At 38.1% G+C, this 19,063-nt stretch overlaps 1 pseudogene; it reads left to right on the plus strand.

Annotated features, from left to right (window-relative positions):
- The first annotated feature begins 6,080 nt into the window (after positions 1 to 6,080).
- Positions 6,081 to 19,063, plus strand: part of LOC131874461 (aspartic proteinase nepenthesin-2-like) — a 62,134-nt pseudogene continuing 49,151 nt past the window's right edge.

Below are 19,063 nucleotides of genomic sequence, written 5' to 3' on the forward strand. Positions count from 1 at the left end.
GGGGGAGGTAGAATAGAAGAAATTAGAGATAATGGTGAGAGAATGGAGGAAAATGGGGGTAAAATAGAGAAAGGGAAAGCCAGTGAGTATTCTTAGGTCATGCAAGAGATAAAATGCAAATGTAGTGTTGTGCTTGTGATTGATTCTATACAATTGATCAAAAATGGGCTAGACAATCTGGTGCAATCGGTTGAATTGCCCTGGTTGAGTCAAAGCATGACAGTTGATGTTAGTTGTTCATTTGGACATGATAAAGTCTAAGTAAGTGAATCAAAGTGACCTGTTGTGACTTAGACAATTGATGTAATTGCCCAATGAAGTCAAGGTATCTAAAGAAAAATACTCATTGAGACTTAGACAATTGATGTAATTGTTTGTTTTGATTGTGTTTGATTGGTTGATCAATTGATAGTGTTTGTGTTGTAGGTTGTTTGTGGCATTTGTTGGACTTAGCACACCCATTGAGACTAGGAAAGTGATGTAAATGCCTATTGTAGTCTAGGATTTCCATAATTGATTACCTTTTGAGACCCAAAGACACTTGATCAAAAAGTATCTGTTGATAGTCTAGGTGTGCGTGAGTCGATGTACCTGTGTAGACAAAGTACCTTGCTTTGCTTATAGGATGACCTAGGATAACATAGGTTACGCAACCCCTCTTTTTAGAGATGGACGGTGATGAATGTGGCTTGATTGGTTTGATGGGACACGATGTAGGGTATGTGATGTTGATGATCGAGATGGGGAGGGTGAGGGGGGGGGATTCAATGTTAGATAGAAGGTATGGAGGACCTACGACCCATTCCTGTGGAAGAAGAATTTTTTTTTTTATCTATTGTCATGACTATGTATGAATGATATGCAGCGATATGGATTTAGGGATGTATGGAATGCAACATAATGTAATATATACAGATGAGATGAAATGGCCCAATCCATGGTTTATTCACAGTGCTTAATTTTCATCATCGATCATGGTAGTATCAATCTTGGTTGAGGTATCAAAAACCATGGTTGAGCATTTCACCTATAAGAAAACATCTCAGACAAGGAAAGTTCCCCTCCATTATGGTTCATGTACAAATGGTCGAGGTATACACTATAGTCAATAAGCCATAGTGATCCATGACTGTATTTTTGCATAGGATCACGTAGCTTAGTGAACTTCCCACATAGAAACCATTAGTATATGCCCTAGAACTTCATTGAAACAATCTACACACAACAAACAAAGAAAAAGATATCAGGAACCATCCCGGCTACTCTAATTACTTGTGGATATCCTGGAGTGGCATAGGAACCTGATATAAATAACAAATCAACCAAGTAATTATCAGCCAAACAAAATTTTCTTGTCAAAGAAAATGTTACCATGTCTTGTTTATGAGGAGGGATGTATCCTTGTGAATACAATCATGTGCAAATGTTTTGATTGGCTGGTTGATTTGATAAGTGATCATCGTTTGAGTAGCTCAAAATGTTGTTTTGTGTCTTTTTGTGATGTGTATGTACAAGGAATAATATATGTTGCAATGTTTTTGATTGATGTTGATGTTTTTGTCATGTTTTTGGATTTTTTGAATGTTTGTGAATGTTTTTGGTATTATCTTTGGGACTTTTTGCAAATGTTTTTGGCATTTTTGAAGATTTTATGAATGTTTTTGGTATTGTTTCAAGATGTTTTTGAATGAGCAACTCAATGAATCACAAGCAATGAATAATCCACTCCCATCAATAGTTTTAAGAACATTTGCCCCTAGTTAGATGTCGGTATGATAGCATGATGCGAGACACATGAATTAATAACCTTGATTGCAGATCGATAACAAGTCATGGTATAAATAATGGATGAATGGATGCAATGGATGTGATCGCAACAAGTTTGAAAGATAATGGAGCCATAGCCTTTACGAATGATTCCTGTTTACCAGGTTTTCACCACTATACTTACCCAAGGCGCCACTGGAGTGGTTTTCACTGTTTGGATGAATGATTTTTCTATACTATTTTCTTGATTTTTTGTAGTTTTGTATTTTGTTCAGGACTGTTTTCTGAATGTTTTTGGTATTTTATGATATTGGAGGAGCCTAATGCTCTGCATAGCTTATGTATGAAACCTTTTGAGATGCATGATGTTGATTGGATCTGCTAGTGGTTCTCCTTCTGAAGTTGCTAACTGATATGCCCCAGACCCGAAGATGACAGTGATGACATATGGACCCAACCAATTGCATTCAAATTTTCCCTGATGCTCTTTGTTCGGTTGATTGTGAGGATTCTCCCTGAGAACAAGATCTCCTACTTTAAATGTGCAAGGTTTGACCCTATGATTGTAGCTTCTTCTCATGCATTGTTGATAGTCTTTTAGGTGATTGTAGGCAACTTGTCGCTTTTCATCAAGCAGTTCCAAGTCCTGAAGATGTGAGACTCGGTATTCATTATCATTTATTAGATTGTGCAAGGAGACCCATAGAGATGGTATTTCAACCTCAATAGGCAAGATCACTTCTTCTCCATAAACTAGTGAGTAGGGGGTTGCGCCTGTAGGGGTTCGAATCCTAGTTCGATATGCCCATAGTGCTAGATTTAAACGAATGTGCCAATCACGACCAACATCATTGAATGTCTTTTTTAGGATCCTTAATATATTCTTATTGATGCTTTGGATTGACCATTGCCTTATGGGTAAGATGGGGTGGAAAAATGGTGTTGGATATGAAACTTCTCATAAAATTCACAAATCTTGATTTTTGAAAGGGAGCCTGTTATCTATGATGATGGACATGGGTACACCATACCGACAGATGATGTAATTGAGGATGAATGAGGTGATCTTCTTGATGACAACTTGGGTGAGTGGAATGACTTGGATCCACTTCGTGAAGTACTCTATGGTGGTAATGATAAATTTATGATTGTTGGATGAAGATGGATGGATTTTACCCACAAGGTCAAGTCCCCATTGACAAAAGGGCCATGGTGTTGTGATAGGTTGTAATTCCTGTGCTAGGGCATGTATCAGATCTCTGTGAACTTGGCACTTCTTGCACTTACTGACAAAGTAGTAGGAGTCCTTCTCCATGGAGGGCCGATAGTATCTAGCTCGCATGATTTTATTTGCTAGTGAAGGACCGCTTGAGTGAGCCCCACAAATTCCTTCATATACCTCTTCCAAGGCTTTTTTTATCTCATCTTACTCCAAGCATTGAAGGAGAGTACCATCAAGACTTCGTCTGTATAGGGTTTCAACAATGATGGTGTATCGAGTGGTTTGGCAGATAATTGTTTTTTGTTGGTTGTTTGATTGGTTAGGGGGAAGTGTGTGGTAATGTAGGTAAGTGAAAAACTCACCATACCATGGGGAGTTGGAATTGATAAGGTGACATATCATTTCAGATTCAAGGATATAATAAGTGGGGATCCAAAGCTATTCTACCAAAAACTCATAGCGTGTCAAATTTTGTGGAAGATCCAGGAGAGATACAATTGTAGCCATTACGTCGGCAGCTTGATTCTGATCTCTTGGTACTTGCTCGAATGTGATAGTTGTAAATGATTCTTTGAAACTATCCACCATCCTTTTGTACAACATGAGCTTATCATCCTTTGTTTGGTATTCATCAATGACTTGTCGGATGAACAACTAGGAATCTCCATACACATGTAGCTCTTTTAGATTCTATTTTATGGCTAATCTGAGTCCTATGATCAAGGCCTCATATTCCGCTATATTATTTATGCATGGGAAAGTGAGTCTGTAGGACTTTGAGATACTATCACCTTGAGGTGTGATAAAAAGAATACCTTCCCTCGAGCCATGTCTGGTGTATGAGCCATCAAAATGTAGCTTCTAGGGTTGTGTAGATGCGATCATGAAAATTTACTCATCTCGAAAGTTGGAAATAAGAGGATGGTCACCTTTGAGTGATGCATCAACCAACTAATCTACAATAACCGGTTCCTTGATAGCTTTGTGGTCCACATACTTAATATCAAATTCACTCAAGATCATAACCCATTTGGCCAAGCGGCCTGTCAATGCTGCCTTGTTGAGTAGGTACTTGAGTGGATCTATCTTGGCAATAAGTTGTACCTTGTGTGTTAACATGTAGTGTCTTAATTTGGTGGCTGCCAAGATAATTGCTAGGAAAGCTCGCTTAATAGGTATGTAATTGATTTCATAGCCGACTAGTGTTCGAGAGATGTACTAGACAACATATTCTTTTCCTTCTGCATTATGTTGTGCAAGCAATACTCCTAATGCTGTGTTTGTAGCTGAAATGTATAACAATAGAGGTCTGCTTGGATTTGGTGGAATCAACAATGGTGTATTTATTAGGTAATCTTTAGGCATTCAGAATGCTTTCTGGTATTTTGCATCCCATTGAAAGCGGATATTCTTATGTAACAGATGGGTGAAGAAATGACATTTATCAGCCAATTGTGCAATGAACTGCTGAATGGATTGTAGCCACTCTTGTAATGTCCTTAACTGACTGATATTCTTTGGAGGTGGCATGTCCATGATCACCTTGACCTTCGCAAGATCTACCTCGATGCCTTTACTTGAGACATTGTATCCTAAGAGCTTCTCGAAAGTTACTCCGAAGACACATTTCTTTGGATTGAGACAGACATGGTATTGTTCCAATCTATTGAAGATTTTATCCAATATTGCAAGATGAACCTCTCTTGTTAATGATTTATCTAGTAAATCATCCACATAATCTTCCATTGTTGTGTGTATCATGTCATGGAAGATGGTAGTCATGGCTCTTTGATATGTTGCCCCTGCATTCTTTAGACCAAATGGCATTACATTCCAACAGTATGTTCCCCATGCACATGTGAAAGCAGTTTTGTGTTGATCCTCTGGAGCAATTTTAATCTGGTTGTATCCGGAAAAGACTTCCATAAGAGAAAGTGTCACATGACCTACTTTTAGATCGACAATCATGTCGATGTTTGGTAAGGGAAAGTCATCTTTAGGACATACTTTGTTTAAATCTCTGAAATCCATACAGATATAGATGCCCCGATTAGGTTTACCGATAGGTACAATATTGGAGATCCACTCTGCATAATCAATTGGTATGATGAAACCAAAATCCAAGAGTTTTTTAAGTTCAACCTTGACAAAAATGACAATTTGTGGGTGCATCTTTCTGAGCTTTTGCTTGACAGGTTTAGCTCCTTTTGCTACAATTAAGTGATGCATGACCAAAACCGGATCTAAGCCGGTTATGTCTGCATAAGACCATGCAAAGTTGGTTTGCCATTTTTGGAAGAATTTCATAAATTTTGGCTCTTCTTCAGGAGTTAATAGAGATACCAAATGTATTTTGTGAGGTATCTCAGGGGTCCCCACATTGAATTCTTTTGTTTCTTCCATTAGGATGGTTGATCTCTCCTGATTTTTACTTAAGGGGAGGATGTCAAACCTTTCATCCTTAGGTGCCTCGGAGAGGTTTTCACCTTTGGATATGCTCTTTGTTTTTACTCTTTTGGGATCAAAAAGTGCCACTGTATGGTTTTCACTAGAAGATCCATGCTTTATTGTAATATTTTTGTAGCTGAAAGGTTTGGCATTTGCCCCAAAGTATGTTGCACTGTTAAGTTCAATGGAAAACCCAACTTTATGATCCCCACTTGGTATGTTATCCCATAGTTCTAGAAAGTCAATGAGTGCCTCATCATTTTGGAAATGGTCAAGGCATGGGGGATTTGGCTAGTTCCATTCAATGAGTTCGAGATGAATGATAGGCATTACTTCATTGACTAAGTTAAGTTCATAGGAGGCATCAGTGAGGGTTAATATGGAGGCGTGAATTTCATCGATGGTACTCTCCTTGTCAAATTTGGGCGCAAGATTTGACGTAGGTCCTATGGAAGTTTCTTCTAGCTCAGGAACCCAAAATTTTTTAATCCATGCTTCTCCATAAACTGGTATATCCTTATGAGGTGGAGGAGGTGATGTTTCCTCCTTGTCTAAAGTATTTAAATGCACTGAATCCCATTCCCACTCATGTGAGTCTATCTCAGGATCACTCTCTAGCATCCAATTACTGTACCAAGCTGGGATGTATTTTGAATTGAATAGTGCATTAGTTACTGACTTATATACTATTGGAGGTGGGGTTGCTGGTGCTGTCGGTGTTGCTGGTAGGGTTGCTGGTGCTGTTGGTGTTGCTGGTGCTGCTAGTGGGGTTATTGGTGGTGTAGATATAATCAAGGATTGCATCCTTGGAGTAATTGGCTGATACACGGGGTTTGTTGGGTTTTCCTTTGAATTGAAGCTTAGGAGGATATTCTCTTTGAAAACTTACTCCAAATTTATCTCTTGGTTTCAACTCGAGTTGCAAGGCCTCTTGTCGTCCTTGCTTGCAAGGTCCCAAAGCACTATGGCCATCATAGCCCATTTGTTGCATTATAGTGAAGCCTCTTCCTTATTTATCAGTGGGGAGCTTAGTCTTCGGGATTTCTTTCTTGAGAGGGTCTATGTAGATCCATTCTTCCAGGTCTTCATCTATGGTTTCCTCCTCTTGGCTTTTACCAGGGGTGAATTGTGCCAAAGTGCAAGTTCTTTTGGACAATGGTGTTTGAAGTAAACCTTGGGGTTTGCTGTGAGTAACTGCCCAGCACAAAAGAGTTGGCTAAGATTATATTCACCAGGACCTTCCTCATCCATTTTCATTTTTAACTTCTCCTACTTTGGTGTAGGGGTTGTTAAGCTGGAAAGAGAGGCTGTATTAACATATGACGAGGAAGGGATAACTTCTCTATTTTTTAGGTACGATGATCTCTAGGTGATGGTGAATATTATTATAATATGCAAATGGATTAGCATCACCGAGGATTGTAATTTCTACCCCATTATGTGGAAACTTGATACATTGGTGATAGGTAGATGGAACAGATTGCATGGCATGTATCCAAGATCTCCCTAACAAGAGATTGTATGACAAAATTCTTCACCACTGGCCCAACCTTGATGGGTAATATAACAACGCCTTTGGAAGAACGTTCTGCATCATCATATGCTTTAATGGTTATCTTCTTGCTGACATCCACTAATTCTGCTGCATAACCAAATACTATGACTAACTGCAAGGTGCATATGTTTAAACCGACTCCATTGTCAATCAAGACTCACTTGATTCTATGTTGGTTTACAATCCTTCAATATGAAGGGAGGCATTATGGGGTTGTTGGAAGGATGTGTTGTCACTTTCAGTAAAAGTGAGACATGGTGATGACTCTAGACTACCAACCATGGCTTGAAACTGATCTATGTTGAGGTTGGTGGGGACAGACACTTCTTGGAGAGCTTGGTCCAAGATTGGTTTATGTGAGGGGGATAAGCGTAAAAGCTCTAATATGGAGATGAGGGTTGGTGTCTTATCCAATTTCTCTACAAGATTATATTTTTTGGGGAGGGGTGTTGTTCCTGATGGTACCCCTCGAATAGTAATCTTTCTACGATGTGTAACAACGTTGCATGTAGGATTTTGATCTTTTATGGTAAGAGTTGCAACTTGTTCATCCACATCATAAAGGTGATTCATAGTATAATTGTATGTGATTTGTGTGTAATTTGTTATGGTATCTATGTTTCTCCCTGAGGTTGAAGGACCCCTTTGATCATGTGATGGAAGTGGATTTTTGAACATTAAGTGATCATCATTGGATGTTTTTGGGCCATGTCCCTCAATTTCAATTTCTCCTCTATCGGTAAGATCCTAAACAAGATCTTTTAGCCAATAGAAATTGTTTGTTTTATGCCCTCTTCCTTGGTGAAATTCATAATGTTCATGATCTCACCACCATGGAGGCTTGACTTGAGGCTCATAATTGGATGTTTTTGGTGAGGTCACAAGATTGGAGGATATTAATTAACGTAAGATTGTTTTGATAGGTTCCCCTAAGGGCGTATATGTGCGTTTTGGCTTGTAGTTTTGATACTTTTGTTTTGGTTCCTCTTGTTGTGTATTGTGCCTTGATTTTGTTGATTATTGATGGTGTTGTTGTTAGAAGGGTGATTTTGTCCTACAAACCTAACCACAGGTTGTGCAATTTTCACTATTCTTGCATCCACTATCTTGTCATTGACAACGTAATTCTTTTTTCCAAAATTTTGGTTTGTCGCTATTATAATGTGGATGAGGACCATCTTTGGGTTCATTATAAATTTTGATAAGTCCCTTTTTGATGAGGGCTCTTTCACATTTGAGCCCTTGAGTTATCATTTCTTCAAAGGATTCTATGCTCTTCATGTCCAAATGAAATTCCATTTCATCATTTAAGTTGGAAATGAATATTTCCACTAATTCTTGCTCAGGTAGGTGAAGGGAGCGTCTGATAGATAGTTGTATTCACCGTTGTAGGAAAGTTGAGAATAACTCCCCTGGTTTTTGTTTTGTGTTGCACAAATCTGCCATGGTGATGTCACGTTCTATGTTGTGTGTATAATGAGCAATAAATACAAGTTCTTCAAATGTTCTAATACCACCCGACAGTCATGAAAACCATTGTGTGGTTGTGCCCCCAAAACTTTGAGGAAAGAGGCACATTAGATATGTGTCCTCATAAGCCACCTCTAAACAAGCTGAGTGAAATTCACGTACATGGTCCCTAGGATCTCTTTTGCCTCTATATTTTTCAAATTTGGGTTTCTAACCCTCATGGAAAAGGTGGCATAAGGATGTTCCCGTCAAATGGATATGGAAAAATGTCATTAAAGTGAGAATCGATTGGTCTTCACTCCACTGTTCAATTATTGGGTGAGATTTTCTACTTGTTGCCTCAACATGTCTATTTCTAAAGGAGGAGGAGGTGGAATATTCCCTTGATGATTAGGGTCATAGAAGAAGTAGCCTCTACCTCCTCCACCATCATGATGGCTATGTTTCTCAAATGTTTATCTTAATTATATTGTATCAAAATTGGAGGGAACTTTGGCACCCTCTTGAGTGAGTCTCAAGAAATGAGCACTGGCATCATTTTTAAGAATTTCATCAAAGAATCTGTTGAATTTTGGATTATGTTGTGCTCTTTCTAATTCTTTTGGAGTTGGAGTGTTGGGATCTTCATCATTAGTGCCTCCTCCAAAGGCCTCATGAAAATCATTGAGGTTTTCATCCTCCTCTTCAATTTCTGGTTGTCAATTTTTCATTGCTCTTGTTTGAGAAATGTTTTAAAAGTTGATGTTGTGAAAATGACTATGAGGTGGTGATGAAATGGTTGATGGAAGACAAGTTTTTTAAAATTTTGGGTGCAAGATAGATCTCTAATACTGAAAGTTGGATGTCAATAGAGTTCTTTATGAATTGCTTTTGTGTTTTTCAACAATTTGATGTGATGAGGTATAGCAAGGTTTGAGATGTGTTATAATCCAAGCTACCTAGTAATGAGAGGATGCAATCATAAACTAGTTTTAACCTATATAGATGTGTAGAAATGCCTCTTAGGATGATTGATCCTAGATGTAGAGACACCCTAAAAGAGATTTGTTGGTTTGTTTAAGAAATATCTAAAAGGACTAAGGACAAGACCTCTTTGTGTTGAGAGTTGAGTGAATTTGTGATGTTTGGATGTGAAAGTGGAAAGGATACGTGTCTCAATAAAATTCTTCCATTATGAAGGGGGTTTCTACTTCTTCCTCTCCTACAGGGGTTCATGGTTCCTCTCGAACTTTATTGTATGTGATACAAATTTTAGGAAAGAAAGTGAGATTGATCTTGTCCCCTTTGTTCTTGTGATAATCAAAAGCTCTATATTGAGTGAAAGCTCTATTGCTCAAAGACTCTTTGTCAAATTTGTTGGATTTTCCCTGAAGGTATAAGTGCATATGACACAAGAATACTCTATGTCAGATAAAGAGTTGTCTATTGATATAGAAAAATATCCTTCTTTTGATAAGGGCCCTTGAACCAAGTTGTCTCTTCTTTAATTTGGTCTTTTGATGAAGAGTTATTTTTCTCTAGATATGAGTGATGGTCATGATGAATAAATGATGAACAGTTAGTACCAAACTAGTACTAAGAGGCGGGGGGGTGAATCAGTACATACAAAAATAACTTTTTGTGAACCGGTTTGACTACAAATAGTGCACTTGTTTGGCAATTACTAACACCGGTCCAAACCAGATTACTACTGGTTAAACACAGTGAGACGGTGAAGGACCTAAACCAATAACACTTAACTTTCCACACAATCTAACATCTTATTTCCTCTTCACCTATACGCATATACTAGTACTCAAGAATCAAAAATATAATAACCTGCTAGTTCAACATGATTTACCACTTGACAGAAAATAACAAAGCATCACATGAAAAGGCACTACACATGACACACATATTTTTCACGTGGAAACCCAACTAGGAAAAACCACGGTGGGGATGAATACCCACAAGTTGTTCTTTGAACCCTTTTGAGGTCCACTCTGTTAGGAACTTGGTCCAGTTAAAGATTGTTACAATAGGTTCTGTTAGGAACCGATCCTGCTAGGGATCACCCGGTTAAGGGATGGCTAAATACTCGGTTAAGGGTTAAACCCTATTAAAGGTTACCTTGTTAGAGGATTTTAGGAACTCAATGATTTTGAGTTACCCTATTAAAGGATTTACAACAAGCTAGTTAAAGCTACCCTGTTAAGGGATTTTCCAACTGTTGAAGTGGTTAGAGATCAATAGGTATTACAATGATTTGGTAACAACACTCAATGCCAATGCAGATTTGCTTCAGTTCTTTCCTTCTACAATCACACTCTGCAGATATCTATTCTCTTATCTATTCTGGCAAGAATCAGGCATCTCTGCACTTAGATACACACACAACATTTGCCAACAACCTCAACATGAAAAACAACATCAACCTTATAGTAAAGATAGGTTGGTAGCATAAACCCTAAACCCTAAACATTTAGGTTAAGAAATTCAGTCGGATCAATCCTAACCATTAAACATATTACATTTATTACAATAGTCTTGAACAGATCTCAAGATGTTCTAAAACGTTCGTTCTTCACCGCTTCTTGGAGGTTGATAACTCATCATGCATTCTCCACTATTTATAGAGACTTCACACATTCCCGAGGTAGATGGGATCAATCTCCTTCATGTAAGATCCTTCACGCGCACAAGGCTGATGTGGAAACACAATCTATTCTTCATTACAATGCTAACTCATCACACGATGTCATCGGTTGAATCACACAGGCATAAAACATGTCAACTGGAAACCCTGAAGCTAAGACTACCAACCGATAGTCATACCATATGAAACCTTGATACAAAACATTCCATATACCAGTTCACATTCCAACATATCTGTTCACTTGGATAGACATACTGCTTCACTTTTTCACATATACCGGTTCACAACATCATACCGGTTCTCTTGCAAGTTGCTTACTTCAATATACCAGTTCACTCTTTAGCATATTGACATCAATGACAACATACAATATCATCATGTCATCATACTCTGCACATATGACAACAATCTCCCCCTTTGGCATTGATGGCAATATACAAAGATAACTCTCCACTTCACATCCTCTCCCCCTTTGACAACAATGCCAAAGTGGAGGCATATATATCTATGTTCTACTATGTTGCTCCCCCTGAGGAGTAGCATCCTTCAACACACCAATCCTGAAAAAAAAAAAATCAATTGAAGACCTAGCTGATGTGGAGAAAACACCTTTAGTTGACCTCTTTAAGGGGTAGCACCCCTAATTCACCTCTCAAATAGGTAAAGGTAGCCTTCGGTAGAGGCTTGGTGAGTATGTCTGCTAACCACTCCTTACTAGAAACATGTTCCAATACAACTTCTTTGTTCTGAACCTTTTCCCTTAAGAAATGATACTTAAGCTCAAAGTGCTTAGTTCTAGAATGTAAAATTGGATTCTTGGAGATGTTAATCACACTTGTGTTGTCACTAAATATACTTATCGGTTCAGAGATAGGAATTTTGAAGCCATTTAATACATGATACATCCAGATTGTCTGGGTGCAGCTCATAAAGGCTGCAAGATACTCCACTTCTGCTATAGACTGATAGATACAACTCTGCTTTTTACTCATCCATGAGACCAGTCTACCACCAAGAAAGAATGCACCGCTGGTTGTGCTCTTTCAGTCATCCACATTACCAGCCCAATCAACATCTATAAACACTCTTAGGTTGAAATCATTACTGTATGGATACCACAATCCATAATCAATAGTTCCCTTCATATATCTAAGAGTCCGCTTGACTACAATCAAGTGGGATTCTCTTGGGCTTTTCTGGAACCATGCAGTAATGCCCATTGCATGTGCAATGTTTGGTCTGCTATGTACTACATAATGCAACTTACCAATCATTGATTGGTATTCCTTCTCATTTACCAACACTGAGTTATCCTCTTGATAATTTACAACCGATCACCATTGGTGTACTAACCGGTTTGTTGTCTTCCATGCCAAAGGTCTTCAATACCTCTTTGACATACTTGGACTAAGTGATAAAGATTCCATCTTTCATTTCATCTACAAAGTCATGACTCATCTTGTCATCTCCACCAAAGATTATGTCATCAACAAATACTTCACAGATCAGAACCTGATCTCCTTTTGATTTCAAGTAGATATTTCTATCTTCACTTGTTCTTTCAAATCCAATCTTCATAAGATGGGAGTGCAATCATTCATACCATGCTCTAGGTGCCTACTTTAGTCCATACAAGGCTTTATGTAGCCTACACACCATGTCACTGTCTTCTGATAGGGAAAACCCATCCGGTTGCTCTATATACACCTCCTCTTCAAGCACTCCATTTAGGAATACAAATTTTACATCCATTTGATATATTTTGAATCCCTTAAAAGCTGCATATGCAAGAAGCATACGAACTCCTTCCAATTCGGCTATAGGAGCAAAGGTTTCTCCATAGTCTTCTCCTTCTTATTGGGCATATCCTTTACACAGCAGTCTGGCTTTGTTTCTAACCACTAAGCCATCTTCATTTAGCTTATTTCTGAAAACCCATTTGGTGTCAATGACATTTTTATGCTCCAGTCTGGGTACCAAAGACCATGCACCATTCTTTTCTATCTGGTCAAGTTCCTCTTCCATTTCCTTGATCTAGTCTTCATCTTTATGTGCCTCTTTGAATGTTTTAGACTCAAATTCAGAGATCATGCAAGAGTTTTCTCTGACCTTTCTTCTTGTAAGAATTCTTGCATCCTTGTCTCCTATGATCTTCTTTGGATCATGATTCAGCTTTACATACCTAGGAATGATCTTGGTTGTTTCCTCTTGCTTTTCTTCTTCATCCTCATCTTCATCAGCATCAACATCTACCGGTGTAGGAGCATTGTTATTGGTGCTAGGCTATTTTGCAACTGGTTCCCAAAAGGTTACTACCGGTTCATCTCCTACTTGCTCACTACCGGTTTCCTCAGATTTCTCAGGGGTTTCATCAACTCTAACATTGATGTTTTTAACAATTCTCTCAGTCCTATTGTTGAAACATTTGAGATCTTTTCTCTTTGTGGAATACCCTAGGAATATTCCCTCATCCCATTTAGCATCAAACTTGCTATGATGTTCACTCCTCTTGATATAATATTTACTACCAAACACTCAGAAGAAGCTTACCACTGGTGTCTTACCAGTCCAATACTCATAAGGTGTTTTATCCTTACCCTTTTTGATGAGTACCCGGTTCATTGTGTAGACTACAGTGCTCATCACTTCTCTCCAAAAGGTGTGAGCAACCTTTCCTTGGATCAACATAGTTCTAGCTGCTTCAACCACAGTCTAGTTGTTCCTTTCTCCTAGGCCATTCTGCTGTGGAGTTTGGGGGGCAGACATTTGCCTCTTGATGCCATTCTCTTCACAATATTTGTTGAATTCATCGGAAGTGAATTCTCCTCCTTGATCAGTTCTTAAGCACTTGATCCTCTTACCACTTTCTTTTTCAACCAGTGCTCTGAAGGCTTTAAACTTTCCAAAAGCTTCAGATTTGTCCTTCAAGAATGTGACCCACATCATTCTTGAGAAATCATCAATAAGAATCATAAAATAACTATCTCCCTACACACTCCTAGTTTTCATAGGACCACACAAATTAGTATGCACAGGATCAAGTACATTGTCTGCAGTGAAAGGTTTACCTTTGAAGGTTGAGGAAGACATTTTCCCCAGTTGACACTCTCTGCACAAAGGATTCTTCAGTTTGCTCAGCATAGGCAATCCTCTAACTACCTTGATCTTACTGGCCTTCACAATATTGTCAAAGTTTACATGGCATTGTCTCTTATGCCATATCTAGCTATCCTCACACTTAGCCATTAGACATGTACTGACATTAGTATTTAGCTGAAATATGTTACCTTTGGTCTACATACCAGTAGCCATCAGTTCACCTTTCTTTCCTTTGATTTTGCACACTCCATTTTTGAATTCCATAGTGAGTCCATTATCATTCAGTTGAGCAATACTCAAACGGTTGTATCTGAGACCTTCTACCCAATACACATTGTTAGCACTTCTTCTTCCATTCAGAGAGATTGACCCTCTGTCTTTTACCATATATGGTGCATCATTACCAAAACAAACCACACCACCATCATACTCTTCCAGAGATAGAAACTTACTCCAGTCACTAGTCATATAGTGAGAACAACCACTACCAATAATCCACTCATTGGAATTATCAAAGTGGGAGACAAGAGCCTTCTTGTTTGACACATCTTCCTTGACAAATACAAACACAATATCTTCATTTTCTTCATCTTCTGATTCCTCATCAGTGACACCTTCATCAACTACTACAAAACAGTTTCTTTGGTTTCCTCCTTTGAACTTCTTGAACCTCTCCGGTTTGTCCTTGTTGTCACCATTAGGACAGTTTACAACAATGTGTCCTATCTGGTTACAAGAAAAGCATTTCAAAGGAATCTTACCTCTGTATTTACCGGTTCCCTTGGGAAGTCTCTTGGCAAGAAGAGCTTAAAATTCCATCAGGATCTCCTCATCATCCATTTCTCTACTTTGTCTTGGTTCACCACTGGTACTAGCTTCTTTGCCTTTTCTAGATGGTGCAGCAGATGCTCTAAAAGCTCATTTAGTCTTTTGAATACTTCCATCATAATTATTTAGCTCATAAGCTGTTAACTTTGCAATGATGGATTCTAGGGATACCTTTGTCTTGTCTACATACCTCAACTCTTGAATAGCAGCAACCCTTATTGCATAGACCAGTAATAAGGATCTCAAAACTTTGCTAACAACAGTGGAATCTTCTATTTTACCACCTCCACTCTTGATATCTCCTACAACCATTTTGATTCTTATTCAATATTGTTGAATGGTCTCTCCTTCAACCATCCACATGTCTTCAAACTTTCCCCTAAGGCTTTCTTCCTTAGCTTGTTTCACATGCTCATCACCGCCATACATATTCTCAAGGGCATCCCATACTTCTTTGGGATTCTCTTTATTCTATTTATCCTGAACATCAATAAACTCAATGTCAGATAAGATGTTGATTAGGGCTTCCATGACTTACCCATTCTCCCGAATCTCTCTCTTTTGATCATCGGTGAGAGTACCGGTAGGGATAACATAAGCATTCTCAACATAGCTCTAGTGTTGAGCACCCATGCTTCTGATGTATATCTTCATTCTATCCTTCCATATTTTAAAGTTGTCTTTGTTGAACTTTGGACCTTCCCTCTTCATCATTAGAGTAGGATCTTTACCTGAAGCAGTTAAGCTTACAACACAAAGGACCTGGAAGATGATCTAATACCAATTGATGAATAAATGATGAACAGTTAGTACCAAATTGGTACTGAGAGGGGGGGGGGGGGGTGAATCAGTACATACAAAAATCAATTTTTCATGAACCAATTTGACTACAAATAGTGCACTTGACTGACAATCACTAACACCGGTCTAAACCAGATTACTACCGCTTAAACACAGTGAGACGGTGAAGGACCTAAACTGGTAACACTTAACTTTCCACACAATCTAACATCTTATTTCCACTTCACCTATATGCATACACTAGTACTCAACAATCAGAAATATAATAACCTACTAGTTCAACATGATTTACCAATTGATAGAAAATAACAAAGCATCACATGAAAAGGCATTACACATGACACACATATTTTTCACGTGGAAACCCAACTGGGAAAAACCATGGTGGGGATGAATACCCACAAGTTGTTATTTGAACCCTTTTGAGGTCCGCTCTATTAGGAGCCTGGTCTGGTTAAAGATTGTTACAATAGGTTATGTTAGGAACTGATCCTACTAGGGATCACCCGATTAAGGGATGGCTAAATACCCAGTTAAGGGTTAAACCCTGTTAAATGTTACCTTGTTAGAGGATTTTAGGAACTCAATGATTTCGAGTCACCCTATTAAAGGATTTACATCAAGTTGGTTAAAGCTACCCTGTCAAGGGATTTTCCAACTATTGAAGTGGTTAGAGATCAACAGGTATTACAGTGATCTGGTAACAACACTCAATTCCAATGCAGATCCGCTTCATTTCTTTCCTTCTGCAATCACATTCTACAGGTATCTATTCTCTTATTTGGTCTGGCAAGAATCACGTATCTCTGCACTTAGATACACACACAACATTTGCCAACAACCTCAACATGAAAAACAACATCGACCTTATAGTAAAGATAGGTTGGTAGCATAAACCCTAAACCCTAAACATTTAGGTTAAGAAATTCAGTTGATTCAATCCTAACTGTTGAACATATTGCATTGATTATAATAGTCTTGAACAGATCTCAAGACATTCTCCATCATTCGTTCTTCACCGCTTCTTGGAGGTTGATAACCCATCACGCATTCTCCACCATTTACAAAGACTTCACACATTCCCAAGGTAGATAGGATCAATCGCCTTCATGCAAGATCCTTCACACGCACAAGGCTGATGTGGCAACATAATCTATTCTTCATTACAATGCTAACTCATCACATGATGTCATCGGTTGAATCACACAGGCATAGAACACTTCAACCGGAAACCTTGAAGCTAAGACTACCAACCGGTAGTCATACCATATGAAACCTTGATACAAAACATTCCATATACCGGTTCACATTCCAACATACCGGTTCACTTGGACAGACATAATGCTTCACTTTTTCAGATATACTAGTTCACAACATCATATCGGTTCTCTTGCAAGTTGCTTACTTCAATATACTGGTTCACTCTTCAGCATATTGACATCAATGACAACATACAATATCATCATGTCATCATACTCTGCACATATGCCAACAGGTCATACAAACTGATACTTTGTTTCAATTTGTTTTGAATCCTTTGACAAGAAAATATAGCAAGCATACAAGCATATAATCTTGCCCTTTTTCAATAAAAGGCACAACAAGTGTGGGTCAAAATCAACCCAATGAAATTTTTGACCCTTTATAAATGTATGTATGTTCCCAAGGCCTAAAGTTGGTACAAATTTTTACTGGTCTAAAACAAGATGACAACAACTCAAACACTTTTTATCCCTAAGGTCATGGCCAGTTGCGATATTTTCTTCCTACATCTTGATATTTCTTTGACTTTGGTACTATATACCTTATGTATCCCGCTATGGTAGGTAAGGATGTGATATACTAAGTCTTGCATGAGCATAATAGATAGATGATCCCTATGATGGGGGAGTCATCACTTTCATCAGACTACAAGTAGGCTTTAAAAAGCACTCAAGGAAATATGTATGGTGAGTATCTTGGGAGCAAAACCATCTATGCTTTTGCACTAAACTTTTCACAAATAGCCTCAATCAATAGAATGGGTGGGCTTCTAAAATAAGAGGTGTCTAGTAATGTTTGATGTCTTTGGATGTAAGTTCATTTTGTAGTGACTCACTTAAGAGCCTTGTAACTCACAGTGAGGCCCATATATCCTTTCGACAAGTTACACTGTAGGAACAACTACACCTAAGGCTACAACTTTCACTCTCACCTGATTTATATAGTGGCTCGAAGAATTTACTATGCAAGGTCATCCCAAGAGTGATGTGTCTCTTGGCAGGCCTCTCTTAAAAATAGAAAATTTAGAGTGTTACTAACACTTTTCTCTTGCACCTAGGATCACGAGAGCCAAGGGAGAGGATAGTCTGTGTTAGAACTGGGACCACTCTATAGGTTTGCACAAGCATGCCAAACACAAAAGACACTTGTTCTTTTTAACCTTTTATTGCAGATGTGATCTATTTGCTATTTGAAGATGTTGCTCCAATAGGTATGGTGTTCTTTTTATCCCACAAAAGCAATTTGTTTTCTAACTAGGAAAGTGAAATCCTGATCAACAAAATGAAAGCACGTTTTCTTGATAGTAAATCGCTTTTGTAAACAAAATGGACAAGTTGTTTATTCTTTTTATAGCCCAAATTTGAAGTGTGGATTTGCAAAAAGAAATGTTAAGGTTGTTGTAAATTTTATCTTTGCAAATGATGTTCTTTTTAAGCCCACAAAGACAAGTTTTGATTTGTTTTAAAATACCAAAAACTAAAATGTAAGGTTCTTTTTACCGAAAAAGAGGAAATATGAATTCTTTTAAACCAATTTTAGAAAAGAAGTTAAAAGGAAATCAAAATCCTAAATTAAACTCCTCCACCTTGCAAGAAATTGTAAAAAACCTGCAAATAATGAAGTTAGAAAAATCTAAAATCTTATGTGGGCTTCCACAAGACTAAGTTTAATTTTTTGGTTACAATTTTGAGCTCTCTGTTACAAAAGCACTACTCTGTGAAAACACAAAAGTGCTATTTCTAACAACAGTGCCGGAGTACTTACAAAAGCACAACACTATTAACAATAGCGCCAAACCATTGACAAAAGCGCTATATTAAAATGCTAGACAATTAAAAACTGACAGACAGAGAGGACAAAAGTGCTAAATTAATTACAAAGGCATTGATTAATGCACAAAAGCACTAAAAATCTAACTAAAGCGCTAAAACTCTTCTGACAAGGGTGCCAAAATGCAAAACAAAGGTGCTAAAGC

Source organism: Cryptomeria japonica, chromosome 3, assembly GCF_030272615.1.
Source record: "Cryptomeria japonica chromosome 3, Sugi_1.0, whole genome shotgun sequence".
NCBI classification, from domain to species: Eukaryota; Viridiplantae; Streptophyta; class Pinopsida; order Cupressales; family Cupressaceae; genus Cryptomeria; species Cryptomeria japonica.